The sequence below is a fragment of the Ochotona princeps genome, chromosome 16 (genome assembly GCF_030435755.1).
Source record: "Ochotona princeps isolate mOchPri1 chromosome 16, mOchPri1.hap1, whole genome shotgun sequence".
Lineage (NCBI taxonomy): Eukaryota > Metazoa > Chordata > Mammalia > Lagomorpha > Ochotonidae > Ochotona > Ochotona princeps.
In genome coordinates, this window is record NC_080847.1 from 46200005 (window position 1) to 46225729 (window position 25725).

The 25725-nt window shown below is 46.2% G+C and overlaps 1 long non-coding RNA gene across 2 annotated transcripts; it reads right to left on the bottom strand.

The window, feature by feature from the left end:
• Positions 1-15831: 15831 nt before the first annotated feature.
• Positions 15832-24776, bottom strand: LOC131482182 (uncharacterized). Of its 2 annotated transcripts, XR_009246789.1 has the most exons (4): positions 24722-24776; positions 24285-24453; positions 16685-16853; positions 15832-15963 (listed from the first exon to the last, which is right to left on the bottom strand). It is a non-coding gene; the product is annotated as an uncharacterized LOC131482182 (long non-coding RNA). The 2 variants fall into 2 exon arrangements; XR_009246788.1 differs by lacking the exon at positions 24722-24776 and having other exon boundaries at positions 24285-24465.
• Between the last annotated feature and the right edge of the window lie 949 nt (positions 24777-25725).

The window sequence follows — 25725 nt, forward strand, 5'->3', positions numbered from 1 at the left end:
CAGAAGCTTCCGGCTCCTGGCTTTGGGTCAGCTCAGCTCTGGACCTTGGGGCCACTTGGGGGAGTGAATTAGCAGATGGAAGATCTTTTTCTCTGTATCTCCTTCTCACTGTAAATCTCTTTCCAATTAAGTAAAAAAATCTTTTAATTTAAAAGAACAATTAAAAATGGAAGACACTAGTAGAAAACAAAGAGTGCAATTGTCAGCTGAAACTAACTAGGTTGATAATCATATGAATAAAGAGACTAGCATTCTAAAAGGAAAGCAGAGGCTGTTAGAATGAGTCAAACATCAAGGTCAGTATACGCTGCTTGTGGCAACCTACTTTAAGTATTAAAATGCAAATAGATTGAAACTGAATGAGTGGGGAAAGACACATTGTACAAACCTCAACCATAAGGAAGCTGAAGTGACAATAAGAGTAAATCAGTCTTCAAGACAAAGAATATGATCACAAAAGGGACATTCAAAATGCCAAAATGTCAACTCATTCCCCTCATGATATCATAAATGTGTAATACCTAAAAAACAGACATAGCAATAAAGAGGTGGCCAGAGGTTGAGGATATGAGCTTTTTTCTATTTCAATTTTATATTTCTGATGGTTTAAATATTCATATCAAAGACCTATCCTCTCGTCACCATCATAATCATCATCATCAAAATTAGAAATGATGTTTCAGGGGCCTGGTGGCATGGCCTAGCAGCTAAAGTCCTCGACTTGGACACCTGGGATCCCATATGGGCGCCGGTTCTAATCCCAGCAGCTCCACTTCCCACCCAGCTCCCTGCTTGTGACCTGGGAAAGCAGTTGAGGACGGCCCAAAGCTTTGGGACCCTGCACCCGTATGGGAGACCTGGAAGAGGTTCCAGGTTCCCGGCATCGGATCGGTGCAGCACCGACCGTTGCAGTCACTTGGGGAGTGAATCATCAGACGAAAGATCTTTCTCTCTGTCTCTCCTCCTCTCTGTATATCTGACTTTGTAATAAAAATGAATAAATCTTTAAAAAAAAAAAAAGAAATGATGTTTCAGACAAATCTAGAAGACAGATCACAAAGGATTTTTCGTAGAGGTGGGAGAAGTCAGCACTGTGGGCACATGCGTGCCAGTGTAGGGAGGCATGGCAGTGCCCAGTGCAGGGGGGCATGGCAGTGCCCAGTGTAGGGGGGCATGGCAGTGCCCAGTGTAGGGAGGCATGGCAGTGCCCAGTGTGGGAGGCATGGCAGTGCCCAGTGCAGGGGGGCATGGCAGTGCCCAGTGCAGGGAGGCATGGCAGTGCCCAGTGTAGGGAGGCATGGCAGTGCCCAGTGTAGGGGGGCATGGCAGTGTCCAGTGCAGGGAGGCATGGCAGTGCCCAGTGCAGGGGGGCATGGCAGTGCCCAGTGCAGGGAGGCATGGCAGTGCCCAGTGCAGGGAGGCATGGCAGTGCCCAGTGCGGGAGGCATGGCAGTGCCCAGTGTAGGGGGGCATGGCAGTGCCCAGTGCAGGGAGGCATGGCAGTGCCCAGTGTAGGGAGGCATGGCAGTGCCCAGTGCGGGAGGCATGGCAGTGCCCAGTGTAGGGGGGCATGGCAGTGTCCAGTGCAGGGGGGCATGGCAGTGCCCAGTGCAGGGGGGCATGGCAGTGCCCAGTGTAGTGAGGCATGGCAGTGCCCAGTGCAGGGAGGCATGGCAGTGCCCAGTGCAGGGAGGCATGGCAGTGCCCAGTGTAGGGGGGCATGGCAGTGCCCAGTGTGGGGCTAATGTTGTGGTGCAGGGGGCTAAGCCATCACCTGCAATGCTAATATTCCGTCTGAGTGTTCACTAGGTCAAAGCTGGTCTCCATCCAGTGTCCTGCTAATGTGCCTGTGAAGGCAGCGGGAAATGTCCCAAGTACCTGGGCCCTGCAACCAACATGGGAGACCCATGTGCGTGAACCATTCAAACACATGGATATATATATATAAATAACAAAGGAAGCAAACTAATGAGAATTCTGAATTCTGGGTCTCCATGACAACAGACACTGAGGCCTACAAGTTGACTCTCATAAAGCCACTTGATAAAATCCTTCTTTAGTCTCATTTCCCATAAAACAATAACAATGTAACATTAAATTTGAATAACGTTAATAGCATTTTAAAGTTCATTTTATGTAGTGGAATTCTTATTAAAATCTCAGCTGGCTGCTTTGTAGCAATTGACACACTTCTGATCCAAAAATTCACACAAAACTCAAGGGACTTAGAGTAGCCAAAACAATCTTGAAAAGAAGAACAATGTTTGGAGGACTTACAACTTCCTGATTTCAAAACTGACTGCAAAGCAAAAATAATCAAGGCAGTGTGTTACTGGCATGAGGTTAGACCTATCGATCAATGGAATGAAATTGAGAGTCCAGAAATGAACCTATCTTTCTATGATAAATTGACTTTTCAACAAGGGTGCCAAGACCATTCAGAGGGGCCAAGAATAGGCTCTTCAGCAAATGGTGCCAGGGCAGTTGAATGAGGTTGGAGCTCCAGCTCACACCGAAAACCAAAAATAACCCCAAACGAATCAAAGACCCAATTCTAGGAGACAAAGCATTATAAAACTTGAGAGGCAAACTGAAGTGTAAATCTCCATGACTTTGAGTTGGGCATTTTTTTTTTGATATGGCACTTAATGCACAAGCAACAAAATAAAAAACAAATTGGACTTCATCAAGAAAGTGGAAAAAAATAAACCTTACACGATAGGAGGAAATCTTCACAAATTGTGTACCTGACAAAAGATTTGTACCTAGCACAGATAAGGAAATCTTTAGACTCATAGTAAGATGAATGCAATTAAAATGACAAGGATCTGAATAAGCATTTGCTCAATGAAGCAAGTGAGAATATGTTTGGTATCATTAATCATCAGGGGAAGGCAGCCTTAGGTCCTCACTGCACACCTTCTGGAAGGGGTATAATGAAAAAAGGTGAAGCATGCGCGATGGTGACGCTGTGGAGACAATGGAACCTCACACGCCACTGGTAGGAAAGTTACTTGGTACAACAGCCCACAGGTCTCAAAAACTGAAGCAGAGCTGTTCTGTGCCTAGGTATGAAAATATACGGACGTAGGTTGATAGTAGCTCTGCTAAGCCTCGCTGAAAGGTGGAACCAGCCTTACTGCTCAGCTATTGCTGAATAAACAAAGACGAACCTGGAAAATGTTACCCAAAGTGAAAGAAGATGGTTACAAAAAGGTGACCTATGTTTCCACTTACACGTCTGAGAAGGTGCATCTGCGGGACCGGAAGTAAGTTAGTTGTTGTCTAGCGCGAGGAGGATGGGCAGATGGGCGGACAGGGGCTAGGGTGCAGAAATTTACCGCTGGTGATGACGGCACAGCTCAGCGGATATATACTAAACATCGTTGAATTTTGCACATTAGGTAAATGAGCTTTCAGTAAAAAAGTTACTCAAAGATGATACAATGATAAAAGAAAGTTAATGCTATCTTTAAACGATGCAATTAATATGTGTTCTGTATTTAGGAAATTCAATGACAGGGTGCAGAAGAAAAGTATTTAAAAATTGCCCTTTGCTCTTAAACTTCCAATCCCACTGTGACCATGGCAGGAGGCCACTGTCATCTCCCCAAGATGAAGCTGCATTATTTAGTTTGCTAATTTAAAAAGCTAAGGCATTATACTGTATGCATGGTTCTGTTTACTTTTTCGGATTTAACAGGTTTTTGTTTTTTTTTTTCAAATGTATTTATTTTTATTAGAAAGGCAGATTAACAGGGAGAAGTAGAGCCAGAGAGAAAGATCTTCCATCCTGTGAAAAGATCACTCCCCAAATGGCCAGAGCTGAGTCGATCTGAAGCCAGGAACCAGGAGCCACTTCTGGGTCTCCTACGTGGGTATGTAGGGTCACAAGGACCTGGACCATCCTCTGCTGCTTTCCCAGGCCACAAGCTGGGAGCTGACTCAGAAGCGGAGCAGCTGGGACATGAATTGATGTCTGTGTGGGATGCTGGTGCTTGAAGGTGGAGAATTAGCCTGTAACCCCCAGCGTTGCCCCTAACATGTTTTCTTCTAGTTTTTTTTTTTTTTTTAAGATCTACTTTATGTATTTAAAAGGCAGAGCTAGAGAGAGAGAGAGAGAAGACAAGGAGAGAGAGAGATCTTCTATGCTCTAGTTCAATCCCCAGCTGGCTGCAATGGCTGGGGCTGAGGCAGCCTGAAGCCAGGAGCCAAGAACACCATGGCGGTACGGCAGTCCCGCACATGGGTGGCAGGGGCTCTCGCACTTGGTCATGTTCCTCTGCTTTCCCAGCAGCCTTAGTGGGGAGGTGGACTGGAAGCCAAACAGTTGGGACTTGAACCAGGGCATTATTGTGTTTCCTCTGTTTTTAAAATGCTGCCTAGCGTTCTATAGCAAAAATACACCAAGTATAACTGCTTAGTAGTGGAATTTTGGGGTCAAAGGGTATGGGGTTTAAAATTTAACTGATACTGAAAGTTATCCAGCAAAAAGGCCACACAATTTCACATGCCCCCTAAGAATGAAAACACGAGGGTGCTTCCAAAAGTTTGTGGAAAACCAATTCGAAGTATAAGTTTGTTTTGTCATGTACAAAAATCTGTTGGTGCGGAAAGCATTTTTCTGTAATATAAGGAATGGATTGAAAAGTGAATGGAAAACAATACATACTATGAAAAAACAGTGTCCATTTCGAAAGTCTTACCCCCAAATAAATGCATACTTTCAATTTTGGTTTTTTTTTTTCATAAACTTAAAAAAAAAGATTTATTTATTTTTATTGCAAAGTAAGATATACAGAGAGAAGGAGAGACAGAGAGGAAGGGCTTCCATCCCCTGATTCATCCCTCAAACAGCCGCGACAGCCAGAGCTAAGCCGATCCTAAGCCAGGAGTTTCTTCTGGGTCTCCCATGTGGGTGCGGGGTCCCAAGGCCTTGGATTGTTTCTGACTGCTTTCCCAGGCCACCAGTAGAGAGCTGGATGAGAAGTGGAGCTGCCAGGACACAAACGGGTGTCCAGAAAGGACGCTGGCTCTTGCGGGCAGATGATTAGCTAAGTGAGCCATCATGCTGGGCCCCATTGAGATTATTTTAGATTTCTTCTATCAAAGAGCTGGGAAAAAAAGGGAACTTGCAAAGTTTGTCAATATCACCTAGAATACTATTGTTTGTAGGTGAGTCTGCATAGCTGTATATTAGTTTATTTGCTCATGTTTTGTCACACAGTTAGCTTTTTAAGAAAATTTTTTTAAAATTTATTTATATTGGAAAGTCAGGTATACAGAGAGGAGGAAGGCCAGAGACAAAGATCTTCCTTCTGCTGGTTCACTCCCCAAGTGGCTGCAATGGCCAGAGCCTCTCTCTGTTCTCAAGGAAATTCGCCAGCTGTGAAGGAGACGGCCAATGAATGGGAGGGGGTGCATCCGATGCGTTTGCCATGAGGAAGGAGGTTTCCTTTTCTGATTTGGAGCCAAAGGGCAAAACACGGACAGTAATGGCAGGCTAATGTCCTCCCTACACAGAGAGCCTGGACTTGAAAATAGAAATGCTAGAACAGAGAAATAGGGAAGGGGTTGAACAGCGTTTTCACCGGAACAGACATTTAAGGAGCCAATAAGCTGATGAAAAGGTCGCACTGGTCATTAGGAATATGAAAATTAAAGGAACTGAGACACATTTAAAAAATCTTATTTATTTGGAAGTCAGAGTTCTTCTATTCATCTGCTGCTTCACTTCCCAAAGGGCAGCACCAATTGGCACTGAGCTGGGTGGAAGCAACGGTCAGGAGCCAGGAGCTTCCTCGGGGTCTCTTAGATGGGCTGGAGGAGCCCAAGCACTGGGACCACCATCTTCCACTGCTTTCCCAGGTGCAGGCAGCTGGAGCAGCAAGTGGAGCAGCTGGGACTCAAGCTGGAGCCCATATGGGATGCCAGCAGTGTGGCAGGCCGAGGTTTTACCTGCTGTGCAGCTCCCTGAGGCACATTAACAAAAAACATATCTATATATGTATATATATATAAACATATATATGTAACATATATATATATATGGAAAACATCCCATCAGATTGGCAAAAAATAGTGTGCCAGTTAATACAGGCAACCAGCCCTTCTGATTCGTTGCTGGTATACACATGACCTGCGGCGATACTCTGGGAGAATAATCTGACCTATCTATCCAGCTCAGACATGTAACTTTCCTGTGAGCAGCTATGACACAGCAGCAGCTCCAAATCAGACAGAGGCCAGGTATGTGAGCCCCGATGGCACTGGCCAAAGTCCGAGGGGAGATCAGAAGGCAAAGGTTGTAAAATGGCCAATTACTGCTGACACCACGTGAAGGCAGGAAGCTCTAGGCCTCTTGGTGCAAGTCTGCGGACACGGACAAAGCGCTCAGCAGCCAGCACCAGCGGCTCCCACGTGGGGTTACATGTTTCCGATTGTGATCAATTTTTGCCTCCAGTTTTTGTTGCTGTATTACTTATTTACTTACTTTTTACTTTTTAAAAACTTACCTCCTAGGAACAGGCTTACATATAGGGGAGTGGGCAAATGTACTCATTTTGCAGTTTTTCAGGCTATGCTTGGTAAATCTGAGAAGTGTGCATGGATGCGGGGCCTGACCTGCTGTGGAGCAGTGTGGGGAGGTCGAGGCACAATTGTCCTCTTTAATAGATCGTTTGAATCTTTGTAGCTTCAGTTACCTGTGGTCAACCATGGTTTCAAAATATGAAATGGAAACTTTCAGAAACAAGCAATTTGTAAATCTTTAAAAAAACTTTTTATCAGGCTCTATTGTTATCATTGTGCAACTTTTATTACCATGTTGTTCATCCCTTAGTACGATTAATTGATTTAAAAATTGTTTTCAAGATGGTTTTCTTTTTTTTTTAAGATTTTATTTATTTTTATTGCAAAGTCAGATATACAGAGAGGAGGAGAGACAGAGAGGAAGGTCTTCCATCTGATGATTCACTCCCCAAGTGACCGCAAACAGCCGGTGCTGCGCCGATCCGAAGCCAGGAGCCATCATGCTGGGCCCTTGTGGGACTTTTTTTTTTTTTTTAAGAATCTAAATGGGAGAGGAGGAATGTCACTGTCCCGCAGCGATGGACTTGGTGCACGGAGCCGATAATAACACACGTGGACCCTGACTGATGGTCAAAAGCCGTAGTTTATTAGTGGCATCAAACTTTATACACTGAGGGCCGTACAGGATAAGGGAGGAAGTATTGAGTTCATCAACAAAACCATCAATGCTTTTGTTTGGAACTCTTTTGTCTTGTATATTCCACCAGGTGTTCTCATATACATACTCTCCACTCAACTGTTCTTATGCAAATGATATCCAATAAGGTATACAAAAGGTAGCCATTTGGTTATTCTCCTCCAAATATCCAACCAATTGTAATCCTGTGCTCACTGACCTTCTACGGTCATAATGTCCTCCTACAGAGGAAGATGAATTTGCTGTGCCGATTTTGTGGTGCAGTGTGTTAAGCCACTTTTTTTTTAGTCCCAGCTGCTCTGCTTCTGATCCAGCTCCCTGCTAATGTGCCTGGGGAAGGCAGTGGAAGGTGGTCAAAATACTTGGGCCTCTGACACCTTCACGGGAGATCAGGACACAGCTCATGGCTGCCACCTGACCCGCTTCTGGCCGCAGCGGTCGCCTGGGGAGTGAACCAGTGCATGGGAACTCTCTCACTCCTTCAGAAAGATGAGTTTGCTTTCAGGCATGCTGACTTGGAGTTGGCTGGTCTTCTGTAAATAGTTGGGGGATCAGAAAATATTCTCTTTGAATGAAAAAAGGAAAAAGATAAAAAAAAAAAAAAAAAACCCCAAACAACAACAACAAAAGAGGCCAAAGATTGAACACATTGATTAAACTCATCTGGAGAAAAACTGAGTTTTCCCTCCAATGAGACAAACTACTTTTGGCAGAGATTTCCCAAAATAGTACTTCCTCACTTTCTGGTGAAACCATTCCTCCTTGTCTTGTGTTCTTTGATGTCAATATTTGCAAGTTCAGATCTTGCTTTCTAAACAGCACGGCCCCCCCAACTGGTACATTTTCCTTGCCTTTAAATACCTGCTTTCTTTAAATCATAATTTCCCTGCTTATTTAGCCACAGTAATGGATTCAGGCAACATAATTTTTTTTTTTTTTTTTTTTTTTTTTGCTGTGGACCAATTCCTCCCTTCTTTTAATAGCCTGGCTTCCTCTTTGTCCTCTGCCAGCCTTTCCCCTCGCAGCAGCCTCAGCCCTGAACAGCTTTCTGGGTGTGGCCCCATGCCACTTCCCTCTGTGGAGTCCTCTGGCACCAGCTGGCCCATGACCTTGCCCTGCGGAAGTCTGCCCCATGCCTCTGTGTGGCTATATCACCCCCGCCAATGGCTCCCATCAAGGCTCTCTGCTGCCGAGACAGCTGGGTACAGATTGACACTCTCCAGATCCCATGTGGGTTGACACAGCTAACCTCACTGCCAAGGATGGCTACGGTAACTTAAAACAGGTACAACAAGAATGTGGAGCAGTGGGAACACGGCACATTGCAAGAGGTGGAGGTGAAAGCAGAGTAGCCTGCCCAGCACCTGGCCTGGCTGTCTAGATGCCTGTGTTTCATATTGGAGCACCTGAAATAGATGCTCATTTCTGGCTCCTGACTTCCCGCTTAGGAGACAACAGTGACGGCTCAAGCGATCAGGTCCTGCCAGGGAGCTAGATTGGGTTCCGGGCTCCCAGTACTGGTCCAGTCCTTATCAGTGCAGGTATTTGGGAAACGGGCCAGCAGATAGTTGCTTTTGGTCCCTCTTCCTCTCTGATAATGATGATGATAATCATAATAAGAGTAATCAGGAGCGCCCTAGTGGCTAAAGTCCTCACCTTGCAACTACCAGGATCCCATGTTGGCACCGGTTCATTTCCAGGCTGCTCCACTTCCCATCCAGCTACCTGTTTGTGGCCTGGGAAAGCAGTAGAGGATGACCCAAAGTCTTGGGACCCTGCAACTGCATGGGAGACCTGGAAGAAGCTCCTGGCCCCTGGCTTTGGTTGAGCTCAGCTCCAGCTGTTGTGGCCACTTTGGGAGTGAATCAGTAGATGGGAGATCTTTCTCTCTGCATCTCCTTCTCCCTATAGATCTGCCTTCCAATATAAATGCATACATACATACATACATACATAAAATTAAAACAGAATAAACAGGAAAACAACACATCATGTGGAGAAAATACACCTGTGTAGAAGGGCATGGTGGTTCCCATCTGGTTTGATAATTTCACTTGTTTGTACACCTGAAAGAGTTCGAATCAGCCTTTCAAAAGTGTGACTGCAGGGGTTCGGTCTTGTATGCCTGAATCACATATTGGAGAACACAAAATTAAATCCCATCTCAACTTCCCATCCAGCTTCCTGCTATGTGGTTGGAGTTCCTGGTTCTGGCTCTTGACTTGGGTATGTCCCAACCCTGTGCTATTGTAGTCATTTGGGGAGTGAACCAGAAGATTCAAAATTCTCTCTTTCTCCTTCTCTTTTGCCTTTCAAATAAATAAGCAAAAAAAAAAAAAAAAAAGGACAGTTTTAAAGGTATGTCTACATTCTCATTCACGATAGCCAAACATTATCCACAATTAGCCAAAAGTTGGAAGCAACCGAAATGCCTACTGAGAGATGAATGACTAAACATAATGTGGTATGTCCACGCATTGGAATGTTATCCAGCTTTAAGACGGAATGAAAGTTTTTACAGATTTGCTTATTTGTTTGAAAGGCAGAGTGGTAGAGAGGCAGAGACACGGAGAGAGGGAGATCTTCCATCCGCTGATTCACTCCCCAAATGTCTGCAACAGCCAGCGCTGAGACAGGCTGAAGCCAAGAGCCTGAAACTCCTCCTGGGGTCCCACACGGGTGGCAGGGGCCCAGCACTTGGGCCATCCTTCTCTGCTTGGATTGAAAGTGCAACACTCGGGACTCCAGCTGGTGTTCGTGTGGGATGTTCCCCCGCACCACAGGCAATGGGCCACACTGTCCGCCTGCGGAAGGACATTGGGATATGCCACAGCATGGATAAACACTGCGGACACAGGCTAAATGAAATAAGCCATTCCTGAAAGGACAAACCCTCTGTCATTCTACTTCGGTGAGAGCCCTAAAGGGGCCCAACTGTTGGAGACAGACTGTGGCATGGTAGTGGCTGGGGCAGGGATGGACAGTCGTTCAGTGGGTAAAGTCTCAGGTTTGCAAGATGAAAGGAATTCTGGAGTTTGAACAACAATGTGAATGTGCTTAGCACTGTGAAGATGGTAAATTTTATGTTCTGTATGTTTTTATCATAATTTTAAAAATTTACTCTAAACCCACAGCATCAGATATCAGTGCCTACTCTTTTTTTTTTTAAAGATTTATTTATTTATTTATTTATTTTTTTACTCCCCAAGTGTGCGCAATGGCTATCCAAAGTCAAGAGCCAGGAACTTCTTCCAGGTCTCCCACACGGGTACAGAGTCCCAAGGCTTTGGGCCATCCTCGACTGCTTTCCCAGGCCACAAGCAGGGAGCTGGATGGGAAGTGGAGCAGCTGGGATTAGAACTGGCGCCCATATGGGATCCCGGCGCATTCAAGGCGAGGACTATAGCCACTAGGCCACGCCACCGGGCCCATCTACTCTTTTTTAAAAATAAATTTTATTTTCATTTTTTAATTGGAAAGGCAGATATACAGAGAGAAGGCGATACAGAGAAGAAGATCTTCTATACAATGGTTCACTCCCCAAAAGGCCATAATAGCTGGAGCTGAACCAATTCGAAGCCAGAAGCTTCTTCTGGGTCTCCCACTCAGGCGCAGGGTCCCAAGGCTTTGGGCCATCTTCGACTGCTTTCCCAGGCCACAAGCAGGGAGCTAGAAAGGATGTGGAGCAGCCAGGACATGATAGGTGCCTACATGGGATGCCGGACCTCGCACGATGAGGATTTAGTAACTAGGCTATTGCACCGGACCTACCAGTGCCTATTCTTAACACTTGACTTTCTACTTCTGCAGGTAACAGGAGCTCTACCTTAGAAAGTCATGTGTGTGTCACCCAGTGTGGGCAAAGCACACCCCCAGGGAGAACCCACTCTCTAGCCCGAGCAGTAACAAGGGTTCCTTCTCTGTCTTTTTCAGGGACAGCCCCTGTCCCACCCCTACCAAGAAGGGTCCATGGAAAATTCTATATCTCTGTGTCCCTGTGTCCTTTTGCCTGGAACCTCAGTAGTCACTGGGCTGGGCTGTCTCAACCAGGTTCCATAGACGTCACACGCCCTCTAATGTGTATTCAGCTTGGCATCCAGCAGGTGTTTCACCTGCAGCTCCAGTGTCTAGCCCACCATGCTCACACTCATGTCGAGAGCAAGTTCTTCTAAGATCTCCTGTAATCAAGGAGCTCTCCTACATGGACCAGAAGAGCTGAAAGAAGGGCCTTCTCTTGTACTTCTTACATTATTGGCACACAGAATAAGTGGTTTTTTAAATTTATTGGAAAAGCAGATTTACAGAGAAAAAGAGACAGAAAGATCCTTGGTTTACTCCCCCAAATGGCCACAATTGTGAGAACTGGTCTAAACTGAAACCAGGAGCTAGGAGCTTCTTCCAGGTCTCCCACACAGATGCAGGAGCCCTATGATTTGAGCCATCCTCTGTTGTTTTCTCAGGCTATCAGCAAGGAGCTAGATGGGAAGTGGAGCAGCTGGGATGTGAACCAGCGCCCATATGGGATGCCAGTGCTGAGTGGCCGAGGATTAGCTTGTTGAGCTATGACATTGGTCCCAGGATAGGTGGTTTTTAAACAATTACTAATTGTGGAAATATCCAAAAGTCACCAAACTAGGACACTAGGAGAATGAATATCCATGGACCCATTACTCTGCATCAACATTTTGCTATCCTTGTACCCTAGTTGGCACTTAATAAATATGGCAGTATATTTGATCCATATGAGATAATAAGGTCAGATGGATACAGTTCAAGTAACAAACACTTTAAATTTGTCCTAAGGAAGAGCTTCTTGGTAGGGACAGGAAGCTTCTTAGTAGGTGATGCTGTGGGACACAGGACTTCTGCACAGCCAGGCAAATTATGTCCTTTGGAGACCACTCAAGGCCATCCGCGAGGGGTTGGATGACCTCCTCCTGTGCTGTTCACTGGTGGAGTTCCCAACGCATCATCTTTACGGAACTCACCGACTCAGAAGCAAAAGAAACCCAGTCTGGTTGATGTAAGTCAACTAATTTGTGGGATGGGGGACTGGAGAAATCAGAGAAGCTCAGGGGATCTAAGAACCAGCAGAGCGGCCTTGCACAGGACAGCAGGGAAGGCTGCTGCAGCCAGGAGCAGCTGGTCTGGCCCAGGGCTGCTGCCGTGGGGACAATCAGCTCCAGCTCCTCTCAGTCTTCGTCGTGGCTGTCATCAGGCAGACTCCCACGAGGCTCCTCTGAGGGTTGTAGCCTGGTCACGTGCCCGGGTGACTCCTGCACCATCGCTGGGACTCTGATTTGGCCAGGCCAGGCTGGTTCCCCAAGAGGAGCTTTGTGCTCTTACCAGGAGAGCAAAGAAGAGAGAGAGCAAGGAGGAGCAGTGGCCACCCCCACACCCCATCCTTGCTTTTCTTTGCCAGCCCTTTCCAACTTTGTGCCTCTTGAGTTTCATCTGGCTTATGTGTGGCCTCTGATATGGCTTTAATTTTCAAAATGTGAAGTAATTTTTCACTAATCCCTGAAATACTGTCACCCCTTGTGCTATTGCCTCTCTGTCCACTGTCAACTTAAATTGAGCAATGGAGAGACCAGTTCTCCAAAACAAAGAGTTTATTCAAAAACAGTGGAGGAGGGTCACTGGGGATACGTGTGCTGGGGTGAACCAGGGTGCATACTGAGAGAGTGAGTCAAGGAAAGCTTTTAGAGGGTAAAAGGAGAAGTCCATATAAGCTAAATGGAAACAAATCCTGTTGGTTATAAGGGCATGTGGCAGGCGCTGGCATTAGCTCAGTGGTGGGGACAGACAACCGTGAGTTAAGTGTCCTTATGCAAGCAACCTCACTTGGAAGATTGGAGATTCAGAGAGCTCTTGGAACAATTATTACAAAGGCATATGTGCACAGGGTCTTGCCATCATGGACTCTTGCATCCATTTAAAAATTATTTATTTTATTTGAAAGGTAAAGTTAAAGAGAGAGCATGAGAGAGATCTTCCATCTGCTGGTTTAGTCCCCAGTTGGCCACCATGGCCAGTGCTGGGCCAGGCCAAAGTCAGGAGCCAGGGACTCCATCTGCATCTTCGTGTCGATGTTAGTGGTCCCTGCCTTTTCTTCGTCAGTCTTTGCTGGTGTGCTTACTGCTACTCCGTCTCCCATCTGACGCTTTCTTGCATGAAGAATCTGGCACAGGAGCCGGGTAACACACGGGGTACCCAGTATGAGGCACAGAGGAGGCTCAGAGTGGGTCCTGAGGGTTGCTCCAGCCAGCCTTTCTCTTGCAGAGTTTGGTAGCAACCAGACTCTATTCACCCACATTTCATGAACACAGGTTCTTGCCTAGTGTCTTGTAATCTAGCAACCTTCTCCAGTTCTTCGAACCAGTCATGCTCCTGCAGGAGGAGTAGCTTCCATGAGGGTGACGCATGCATTGTCTGTCATATTCTCTGTCTGGGTCCTCTGGGCCCTGACTGGCCAGTCCACAGCCTGCGTGTGGCTCTCCTTCTTTAACTTTATTGTGAAGCAGGGGAACTGCTCTCGGGGGTCTTCGGTCCATAAGGCCTCAAGACCACCAAAGAGTGAAGCGATAGCGCTCTTCAGCAGCAGAAACACTGGAGACAAACTGGTGGTGAAGAATGTCTGTTTATTTGAGAGAAGTCACAAGCTTATATAGGAGAGGGGGTGCAGGCAGAAGGGTGGTCCCGACAGTACTTTCAGCCAACAACATTGCAACTGGCTAACAGACATGTCTATATCTCTGGACCCTCCAATGAAGTTAAAGGTCAGGAAGCACAGGAAATTGTATCTCAGGGCAGACTCCTTACCTGCTGAAAAGCGGGGTGAATGTAACATTTGACTTTCTAGAGTTGTTTACAAAGGAAGGCCTAGCAGAGTAGGGAAGAGAGACTGAGGTGCAGCCCATTGCTCTTGCTGTATGCCCAGGGAATAGGCCATGTTGGGTCTGTTAGCTAAGGGCATAGTGTGCCATGCCTATGTCCTTCCATATAGGCTAGGCAGGTGGAGATCCAGGGGCAGTCTGCTATATTCTGCCAAGTCCGTTGTGCAGCCAAGGTCCAGCCCCTGGCCTCAGCCAGCCTCCCCTCCTGCCGGGTGCCCTAGGCTTCCTCTCCCTCATCTCCTTGGTGGCCATCTTGATGACCCAGCTCATTTCAAGCTGCTCTTGGTAACCACCACCAGACGCCTTCACGGCCTGGGTTCCAACTTCTTCCTAGGTTGTTCTAAATCAGCTAAGACACGGCATACTGACCCTCCTGATCCAAAGGGCTTCCATGCCCTTGCTTGCTAAATTATGGCAGCTTCTCTGCCCACCTGTTGAAGATCCTTCTGTTCTACCACTGGACCCAACACAGGCCTTGCTGAGCTGGTTAAACCCAGGGCTCTCTCATCACCACTGCCTTCCACTGTATTTTTGTCACCCACTTGTAATTTTCTAAAAGTAGTTGTGATTTCATGTTTTAAAATATTTATTTATTTATTTGAAAGAGCTACACACAGGAGAAAAGGAGAAAGAAAGAGAGAGAGACAGAGAGAATCTTCCATTTCCTGGCTGCCAAGAACCAGGAGCTTCTTCCAGGTTTCCCATGTGGGCATCAGGAGCTCAAATACTTGGACTATCTTTCACTGCCTTCCTAGACACATTAACAGGGATCTGGATTAGAAATGGAGCAATGTGGAGCCAGTGCAATGGCATATCAGACTAATCCTCTGTCTGCAGTGTTAAGAATGACCTAGAATTTTCAACAGCCAGGCCTGACACAGTGACCTAGTGGCTAAAGTCCTCACCTTGAACATGCCAGGATCCCAGATGGACACTGGTTCTAATCCCAGCAGCCCTGCTTCCCATCCAGCTCCTTGCTTGTGGCCTGGGAAAGCAGTCGAGAATGGCCCAAAGCCTTGGGACCCTGCACCTGTGTGGGAGACCCAGAAGAAGCTCCTGGCTCCTGGCTTTGGAACAGCTCAGCTCCAGCTATTGTGGCGACTTGGAGAGTGAACCATTGGATGGAAGATCTTTCTCTCTGTCTCTCCTCTTCTTTGTATATCTGCCTTTCCAATAAAAATAAACAAATCTTTTCTTTAAAAGAATTATAAACAGTTTCCAGTCAGATGGTGGGAACTCTCACAACAGGCTGAGGTGGTAGCTGAGTTAGCTTAAATCATGTAACATGCACTTTATAAAGTGATGGCAAACCTCTGTTATCCTGGTACAGAGGTCCAATGTTTTAGGCACTGGGGTTAGTCATTGTTAGTGGGACACAGTCTCAGAGGCAATCCTGTGCTTGTGTGTGTGTGTGGGGGGGGTGGTGGTGGCACAGGCTGGTGAGAGTGATGAGGATGTATGCTCTGTCTCAGTCCTTGCATCTGAGCAGGTGCAACTGGTGCTGAGAGAGGGAGCTGGGTGTTCTTCCTACTGCACTGCGATCTTTTTTTTTAGATGTATTTTTTTTATTTGAAAGAGTTAATATATTGAGAGATGATGATGATGATGATGATGATGATGATGATGATGATGAAGGAGGAGGAGAGATCTTCCATGTGCTCAATCACTCCCTAAACGGCCACAATAGCTGGGGCTTGGCCAGGCCGAAGCCAGGAACCAGGAGCATCTTCTGGATCTTCCCTGTAGATGCAGGCATCCAAGCAGTTGAGCCATCCTCTGCTGCTTTCCCAGGTCTGGTAGCAGGGAGCTGGATCTGCAGTAGAGCAGCCAGGACTTGAACTAGAGACAGGATGGAATGCTGGCAATGTGGTGGCAGCTTTACCCACTATGTCACTGCACTCCCATCTTTACTCACAGCTCTCCTCATGTCTTCCAGGCACTTGAGTGTCCTGTCACTAAGGATGGGATCCCTGCATCTGTGGGCAGGACCATGTACCCACCAGGGGCCTCCACCCTTGTGCAGAATAGCCATATTTCAGATAAGGGGCTATCCAGCAGGCGTGTGTCAGGAGCTTGAGTGTGTTGGCCGTAGGGCCACAGCTGGCTGAAATAAGGAAAAAATAACAAAAAGGAACTTTAGTTTATCTTCAGCCAGAAGGCTTCAGCAGCGTATTGCCAGGTCAAAGTATGGATCAAGGGGAAGGGGTTGTCCAGCCAAAAGGGAGAAGGAAGTAACCCACGGGGGACCAGCCCTTCTGAGACCATGACTCCCAGCTCCAGGGTCCCTCCTCTATGTGGGGAACTTTCGTCACTTGCTTTCACTTTTGCACTCAAAAGAGAGACAGAGAGAGAGAGAGGGCAGGCGGAGAGGTGGCGTCTTGGAGAGGAGGGAAGTAGGTGTTTTGCAGCGTTTTGCTCCTAGAGGCAGCTCCTGGTTGTCGTGTGGCATGAGATGCCCAGCAGAAAACAGCGTCTAGGAAGCTGTTATACCAAAAGTATAACAAAAGTCAAGCTTTCATGGGGAGCTACACTCAACATAGGGTGAGCTAGACATGCACACCCATTCTTAATGAAACGCAAGGTGAGATCCCTTTGAATTCCAAACTAGGTTGAAGTGATTGGTTCTGAGCTGGCAGGGCGGTGTAACAAATTGAGCAGCCACCCACAATATCGGCATTTGGTATGAGTCCTGGTTGCTCCATTTCTGATCCAGTTTCCTGCTGATGTGCCTGGGGAAAAAAGTAGAAAATGGACCAGGTGGTTAGGCCCCTGCTGTGTACATGGAGACCTGGATGGGGTTCCAGGCTACTGATCGGCCTGGCTCATTTCTAGCCTTCGTGGCCATTTCGGTAAGTGGGTGGGTACAGTAAGCTAGTTAATTAAAGATCTCTTTCTATATATATATATATATATGTATATCTCTCTCTCTCTTTGTATCTTTCTCTGCCTCTCAACTAAACAAATACAATCTTTATTTTTTAAAAAAGCGCTTTATTTCTTATTCTACTTGTCTGACCAGGAAGCAAACCTGAGTCCTCTTTGGAGGAGGATAACACCAAACAGGTTGTCTAATTATCTATCTGCTTTGTCAAACATACTAACTTGTCTTCATTCCAAAGTTACCAGATACATCAGGAGACAGAAAGAAATGAGCAAAGTCAAGAGAAAAAATAGACAATAGAAAAACACACTGAAGTGACCCATGTAAGTTTCAGAAATAGGTTTCAAAATGACTGGTTCAAGTTCTATCTAAAACGACAAGGAAATAAGTGAAAGGTATAGTACAGACGTAAAATATAAAAACTCTTTATTATTCGTAATCAATATGATTCCATATACAGAAAATCCAAAACAATCCATAGACAACTCAAATGCGAGTTTAAAGCAAGTTATTCGGTTAAGGACAATATAAAAAAATTCAGTTGTGTTTCTGTATACTAGCAGCACAATATATTTAACATCAAATGTAATAGTGTAAGAATATTAAAATACCTGGAAGTCTCATCAACAGTTCTTATTGCTAGAATTCTACAATAAAAACATTGTTATGAAAAAAATGAAAGAATATGTAAATACATGGAAAGATCTTGGACGTTCATGAACTGGAAGATGTAACATAGACAATATGCCAGTGCTCTGCCGAGTTAAACCATAAATTCAGTGCTGTGTAAATTAAAATAACTGAAGGTTTATGTGGGCTCCTTTTTTAAGCTGAAATAGATATGCTGCTTCAAAAATTGTATGAAATTGTAAAGGGACAGGAATAGTCAGAGTAATTGCCAAAGGAATCCCAGTGTCCAATATGGGGACGTACCATAAATCTATGACAATTAATACAGTGTGCCCAAGCCTGGCACAATGGCTCACTGGTTAAATTCTCATCTTGCAAGCACTAGAATCCCATATTGGTGCTGGTTCGTGTCCCAGCTGCTCCATTTCCCTTCTAGCTGCCCGCTTGTGGCCTGGGAAAGCAGTAGAGGATGGCCCAAAGCCTTGGGACCTTACATCCATGTGGGAGACCCAGAAAGACGCTGTAGCCTCCTGGCTTCAGCTTGACTCCCACTGGCCATCCTGGCCATTTGAGGAGTGAACCCATGCACAGCGAATCTCTTTCCATCTGTATTTTTTCTCTGTAATTATGACTTTCAAGTAAAATAAATGCATTTTTTTTAAAGTAGACTGGACCAGAGGAACAATGCACTGAAGCAAGGTCCAGCCCGAGAAGGAGGAAGGAGAGTAAGAGGGAAGCTGAACATAAGCAATGTGGAGTAACTGCGGCTTCTGAACTAGAGGAAGGAGCGAATGAACTCAAACTGGCTGCATTTTGAAAAGGCACGTTATTGGAAAGATGCTAAAAGAGAGAAAGCTACCTGTAGAAACATGATCTTAAAAAAAAGATTTGTTTCTTTTTATTGGAAAGGCAGATATACAGAGAGGAGGAGGGACAGAGAGGAAGATCTTCCGTCCATTGATTCACTCCCCAAGCGGCCGCAACGGCCAGAGCTGAGCCTATCTGAAGCCAGGAGCCTAGAGCCTCTTCCTGATCTCCCATGCGGGTACAGGGTCCCAAGGCTTTGGACCCTCCTTGACTGCTTTTCCAGGCCACAAGCAGGGAGCGGGATGGGAAGCAGGGCTGCTGGGATTAGAACCGGTGCCCATATGGGATCCTGGTGAGTGCAAGGCGGAGACTTTAGCTGCTAGGCTTCTGCACCAGGCCCAGAAACATTGTCTTTTAAGGAACAATAAACTGACAGCTGAATTTTTAATAGCAAGGATAAAAACCAAGAGAAATAGCAACATTAAAAAAAAGTATTTGAAAGGCAGAGTTACAGAGAGAATGAATATTTCTCATAGCCACATGACTTGGGCTGGGCCAGGCAAAAGCCGGGAGCTTAAATTCCATCCAGGTCTCCCATGTGGGTGCAGGGGTCCACAGATTTGGGCCATTTTTCATCGTTTTCCCAAGCACATCAGCAGGGAGCTGAATCAGAAATGGATCAGCCAGGACTCGAACCAATGCCCATATGGGATGCCAGTGCTGCAGGCAGCCAGTGGGTTACTCTGCACACAAGCCCGAAACCCTGAATATCTTTTTAACATGCTGAGAGAAAATCATTGCCAGGTTAAAACTCCATATGCAGCTGAAATGTCCTGTGGAAACAGATGACACATTCACAGAGAGAGAGATCATCCCTTAACTGATTTACCACCTTCCCCCTCCGAAACGGTCACGAAGGTTAGAAATGAGCCAGAACGCCATCCACTTTGGAGGACATGCCAAAAGGTGTTCTCTAGGCATGTGCAAAGGAATTCCAGAGTTGAAGGCGGAAACAAACAAACAAACAGGAAGGGTGAAATGTGTGAGTACATACAGATGAATCTGGCGACATAGGACACAAATAATGATGATTCTAAAATATGGAATCAAGAGTCTACAAAACAGGAGCAGCTCCCTAAACAGAGGTCTGGAACGCGCCCATGTATTTCCACAGCTAATCCATTTCCTTTGGGTAAGAGACTGGGATAGGGGCTGGGGAGAAGGGAAACTAGCCAGGGGGGCAGCAGCCAGCATTGGGGATTTATTTGTGTCCCTTGCAGCTTCTTGCTGTCATCTGGTGACAAGTGTTGGGAGCCAGAGTGGAGCCTGCGCCACAGTCAGTCCCACCTGAGGGGAACAGAAGCTGGGATATTTACCCAGAAACTGTGGTCAGTAATTGGTTCAAGACCGCTCTAGAGGCGTCCTTGCTTCCCCGGGTCGCTAGCCCGCTCTGCACTCCCAGCCACAGAGCCCTCCAGCAGCACTGAGTCACGACGCTGGGAGGTGTAAATTAAGCCAGCATGCACGGGGATGGTAAGTGCCCAGGGCAGTTAGGCAGGGCACACAAGGCACCTACTACAGGAAATTAAATACTCTGGACTTCTTTCTCACCATCCAGGAAGAAACAGATGTTCCAGTTTAGGCTGATCCCAATAAATCACGGATGCATACTGTAATTCCTGGATTTTCAAAAGTGAAGTCATGTGCATTTGACAAGTAGTAGCAGGCAGCAGCTTGATAAGAAGGATTCAGTTGGGGGTCTGGGCTGTGACTTGGGGAAAGCCCCTCCCTATGGCACCAGCGCCCCATAGAGGCATGAGTTCATGTCTCTGCAGCTATGCTTCCCATCCAGCTCCATGCTAAAGGCCTGGGAAAACAGCAGAGGATGGCCCAAGTCGTTGGACCCCTGCACCCACGTGGGAGACCTGGAAGAAGCTCCTGGCTCCTTGCTTTGGCCCGGCCCAACCCTGGTCATAGTGGCCATTTGGGGAGTAAACCAGCGAATGGAAGACTTCTCTCTCAATTTCTTCCTTTTTTGCTCTGTAACCCTGCCTTTTAAGTAAACAAAAATAAACTTTAAAAAAAATGACTGAGTTAATCAAAAAGAAGAAAGTTACAAAAATAAACTTAGGCGGCTAATCCTCCACCGTGAGGTGCCAGCATCCCATATGGGTGCCAATTCTGGTCCCAGCTGCTCTACTTCCCATGCAGCTCCCTGCTTATGGCCTGGGAAAGCAGTGGAGGATGGACCAAGTCTTTGGGACCTTGCACCCACAAGGGAAACCCAGAAGAGACTCTTGGATCCTGGCTTTGAAGTAGCTCAGTTCTGGCCATTGTGGCCATTTGAGAAGTGAACCAAGTGAACCGGCAGAGGGAAGACCTTCTCTGTCTCTCCTTCTCTCTGTAAATCTGCCTTTCCAATAAAAATAAATATTTTTAAAAAGAAAAACATAGAAGAGTAGAAAAAATAGAAAACATATATCCTAAATAGAAGACAAATTTCCCAAAAACATATATCCTAAATAGAAGACAAATTTCCCAAAAACATATATCCTAAATAGAAGACAAATTTCCTGAGGCCAGGAACCAGGAATTCCATCTGAGTCTCCCATGTGGGTGGCAGCGACCTGGGCCATCCTCTGCTGCCTTCCCAGGCACATTATCAGGAAGCTGGATTGGAAGCAGAGCTTCTGGGACTCAACTCAGCACCCTGATATGGTAGGTGTTTTAACTGGCACTCTAACCCATTGTGCAACAAGCCTACCCCTAAAGTTTAATCTTGATGTGTCAATAATCACCTTACATCAAATGTTCCAATTTTAAAAAGATGAAAGTCGAAAGATTGACAAATGAAACAATCCAACTACGTACTGGTTACAAGAGGCAGAGAACCATAAAGCAAGTTGGAGCACATTTTAAAAGACTAAATTCATACAGAACATGTTTTTTTACTATAATGAAATTAACAATCAGTAATAAAAGAGATTCAAAGTCTCCAGATGTTGAAAACTAATAAATTGTTTACAAGAATCTAGTAAGTCAGAGAAAAATCACAATGAAAATTAGAAAATACTATGAACTAATTTGTTGTTCAAAAGATGGCATAATGAAATGATAGGGTATGGACATATATGCTTGTACTAGAAGAGGCAGTCAGTGGTATAGATACCCATTTATACAGTCAGAAAAGAAAGCAGAGGAAAGGGCTTAGTAAAGATTAGAGTAGAAACCAATGAAATAAAAAACAATTATATATTAAAGAAGTAAAGACAAAGCTGGTTCTTTGAAAAGAATGTTAAAACCAATGAACTCCTGGTTAAGATTGATAGAGAGGAAAAGTAACAAATATCTAGCGTGTGAGCGACAGAGGACAGCACAGCGTGTCACAGGCACTAACAGCATCAGCAGTGGACATTCAGTGCAGAGGCCAGGATGTGGTGGGCGACACCCGAGTCACCTGAGGGTCTAGGCTAGAGTTCCAGCTCTGCTTCCAATGCCAGGGTCCAGCCAGGGCACACCCTAGGGGGGCAGCGGGTGAGGGCCTCTGCCAGCCACGCGGGAGACCTGAGCTGAGTTCCTGGCTCCTGGCTTTGCCCCCTGACTGCTGTGGGCATTACAGGAACGAATCAGTGGGATGCAGTCACTCTCTCTGCATCTGTGCCTTTGAATGTGTTTTTTTTTTTTTAAATCAGTTAACTAATTAGTGGAAAGGAGGAGATGATAAATAACGTCTTTTTGTGCCAATGAAGTTGGAAATTCAGAAGGAATCTGGAAAAGAATGCTCTGCCAAAAGTGACAGAAGAGGAAACAGGAAAGTCTAAATGATCTTGCATCTACTGAATAAACTGTACCGTGCTCAGCAACAATCATGAAAAGAATCATAGGCAAGCACAGAGAGGCAGAGATAGTGCTGATGGAAGCTTTACACGCAGACAAAGCCTCCCACAGATCAATAAAGAGAAGTCCCAAGAGAAAAAGACTGGAATAGGCAGTTCATCAAAGAGGGTGTTCAAATGATCCAAAAACAAAATGCAGAAAATTTGCTCTGCTTCATCAGTTATTGTGGATATGGAAACAAGGAGACCATGAGCTACTCCTCGCCCAGCCGCTACTGGAGTGGCTGAAGTCAAAATGACTGTACGTGGAGGGTATTGGTTGCTGGGCCATGATGTAAGTACCAAAGTCAAATCCCACGGCTTAGTGGTCTCTCCCAGGGGTCTGTCTGCTTCCCGAGTCTCTGGAGAGCCCTCACCTGTGCGTCTGCTCCCTGACAGTCTCATAAGTTCACGGGAGGAGTCACGTATCCTAACTCATCCTCTGAATGGGCCGATCTCCGAGAGCAGTCACTTTCTGTGGTACTTGGGGGACACAAGTCAACCCAGTGCTTGAAGCAACGGGACCTCTCGTTTATTCCGAATTTACAGATGGTAAAGTAATTTAGGGAAATGGTTAGGCAACATGCCACATCCTACAACCCAGAGCTTCCATTCTTAGGGAGCCCTGCCATGGACATTCAGACGTGTGCCCATCCAAAGCCAGGTCCAAGAACACTCATGGACAGACTTAGAATAACCCTGAAAGCACACAAGCTGAATAGATGAATGCCTGTTGACGCAGTCATGCAACAAAATCCTATGGAATCAGATGGTGCTACCTTCTGTCATCATGTTGGGGGAGAGCGCAGCTGTATCGTCTGTAATGTTTACTGCAGGGTCAAAAGTGGACAAAGCTACCTCATGGCATGTGAGGAGGAAGTAGGGGAGTGCCTGGGGAAAGCTACAGGAGGCCTTTTGTCCTTTGGTCTTGGTCCTTGTGCAAGTTCACCACAGTGTACTCTAAATTTTGTGCCACGTTCCTCAGTGTGACTATTTATTTGAAAAAAAAAAAAATAAATAAAAGTAATGCATCAGACCACTATGAGAGTGATTTGCAACTGATTGGAAATGGAGTCACAGTGAAGATTCTCTCATCCCTATGGGAGTTCTTGGGTTCTACACCCTGGGAAACAGTGGTGACAGCCCAAGTTCTTGTCATTCATCTGGGACACCTGATTGAGTTCCGAGCTCCCAGCCTGGCCCATATTGGCCCTTGTGGACATTTGCGGGGGACGTGAACCAATGGGTGGAAGCTCTGTGTCTCTTTCTCTCAAATTGAAAAAAAGACCAAAATAAAAACTACCTTTGTCAGGCCATCTTAAACGTCCTGTCATTCCATCCACGCCAGGCTGGAAGGCCGAGAGGGCAAATCCAATTCCTTGTCTCCAGGCTGGGGCTGGTGTTCAGAAAACCTGGCCTCCTCAACAGCCCAGGAAATCCCCCCAAGCACGGACCCTTCCTGCTGGGCTGGATCAAAGGCACAGGAAGTCGACTCTTAGAAAGAGCAATTCAGGTAAGAGATAACTTCACTTCTGATGAAGGCGTTCAGAAGAAAGGATTCAGGAGAGAAAACAGCTTGGGTATACAGGATAAGAATAGGCCTGGCGAACGGCCCCAGATGTGGTCTTGATCCCTCAGGAATCCAAAACTAATTTCCAGGCTGGATTCCCTGGCCTCCCCCCCACACACCCTGAGGATGCAGCTTCCCGATTCCCAGATAACTATTTCACTGAATCTGGGCATGAGGTGTCCCCAAGCTAACTGAGCTTGCATTTGCCAACCACCAACCCCCTCCCCCCACCCACCCTTGCTCATTCCGGTTGCTGTGGAAACCAGTAATCAAAAACAACCCTTTCCCTTCTCTTCTTGATCCCATGGGGCAGAGCTGAGCAGTCAAGAGCTGCAGCTTTGCATGAGACAGGAGGGGAAGGGGGGAAAACACAAAACTTCGCAAGCTGGAGACTTACCCCTGGAACTCTTCGCAAGGCTTGGCATCTGTACACCTCATGCAATTCTGGGAGAATTCTGCACGGATGCCAGGCTGGGATGGTTGGTCTCTCATGACAATCTTGGTTTCACGAATAGGCCAGGAATCACAGGTTCCTTGGCCCAAGGCTGGGACTCTTCCTCTTGCCTCTAAGGAGAGTGAAATCCTGACAGGTCTCACGGGGGGGGGGGGCGGGTGGGATTGGAACTAGGTGTGGTGGTTACTAAACCCACGTACAAGAGAACACGCTCTAGTCCTGGGTGTATCCCATGTGCTCTTGTTTTGGTGTGTTTTGGATCAATAGGCCCCTTCAGAAAAATAATTCACTAAGTGTGTTGCTTGGGTGATTTTCTTTGTAAATTTCAAATTAAAAGACATCTCCCTGCACAAATTGCTGATTAAGAGAAAAGACCTTACTCTTCCCCTCAGCAGGAATCTGGCTGCCTCTCTAGGCACATCAACTGCATACAATCCTTGAAGAGTAGGCAGGGCAGGCTGCGGGGGAAGGGAAATAGACAACTCCCCAAAGAATGATCGGACAATGTTTGGAGCGATGTGGAAACCCATTCTCCACACTCTGACCTCACGGCATATCTGGGGACTTTGTTTCCCTGCGTTGGTTTCTACAAGTGTGTACTCCCATCTGGCTCCTCTCTGGGTCCGGCCCTGCCTCAGCTCTCACCCACCACGTATGTCTCCCACACCAGCCCTCTGGGACTCCTCCCCTTCTGCTGTTGAATGCTCACCACCCTTTAACACAGTGAATCAGTCCACCTCTGTTGGATTTGCTTTCTGGCCTGGCTGTCTTGTCCCCTGGAGCACCCTAAACGATTAGAACCAGACCTTGCTATCTCGCTCATTATATGTGAACCCTTAATAAGTGCTTAATATCAATTTAAGCTTTCAATACCTTCACGAATCAATACCTTCCTAACTCTGGCTTGTCATATTTTGGCTTCCAGTCAAACTAAAGAGTAAAAAGCCTTGGCTGTTATCTAAAAAATACTGGGATAGATTTTTCTAGAGGCAAGAAAGTCGCTTTTAATACTGCCATTTAAAACCATCTATCCACAAATGTTCATCTCCTAATACCAAAGGACAAAAATTCTGGACCTCCCCCAAAATTTATGACTGTGAAGCAAACTTGGGGTTAACTACAGATTCTTCAAGAGGAACTTCAAGATCTCACACATTTGTCTTCAATCACGGCGTGAAGTGTCTGAGCAGTGTCGTAGCAGAAGTGCACATCCCATTATTTAACTGTGTGTTGGATGCCTGCCACGTGCCGATCTCTGAAGTTGCCAGCCACTCTCCAAGGTGGATATGATCATCCACCTATACAGACCAAGCAGCTGAGGCTCAGAGAGGAGTTAAAACCGGCCCGAGGTGGCCCAGATTTCAGATGAGAGACGAGATGGGCT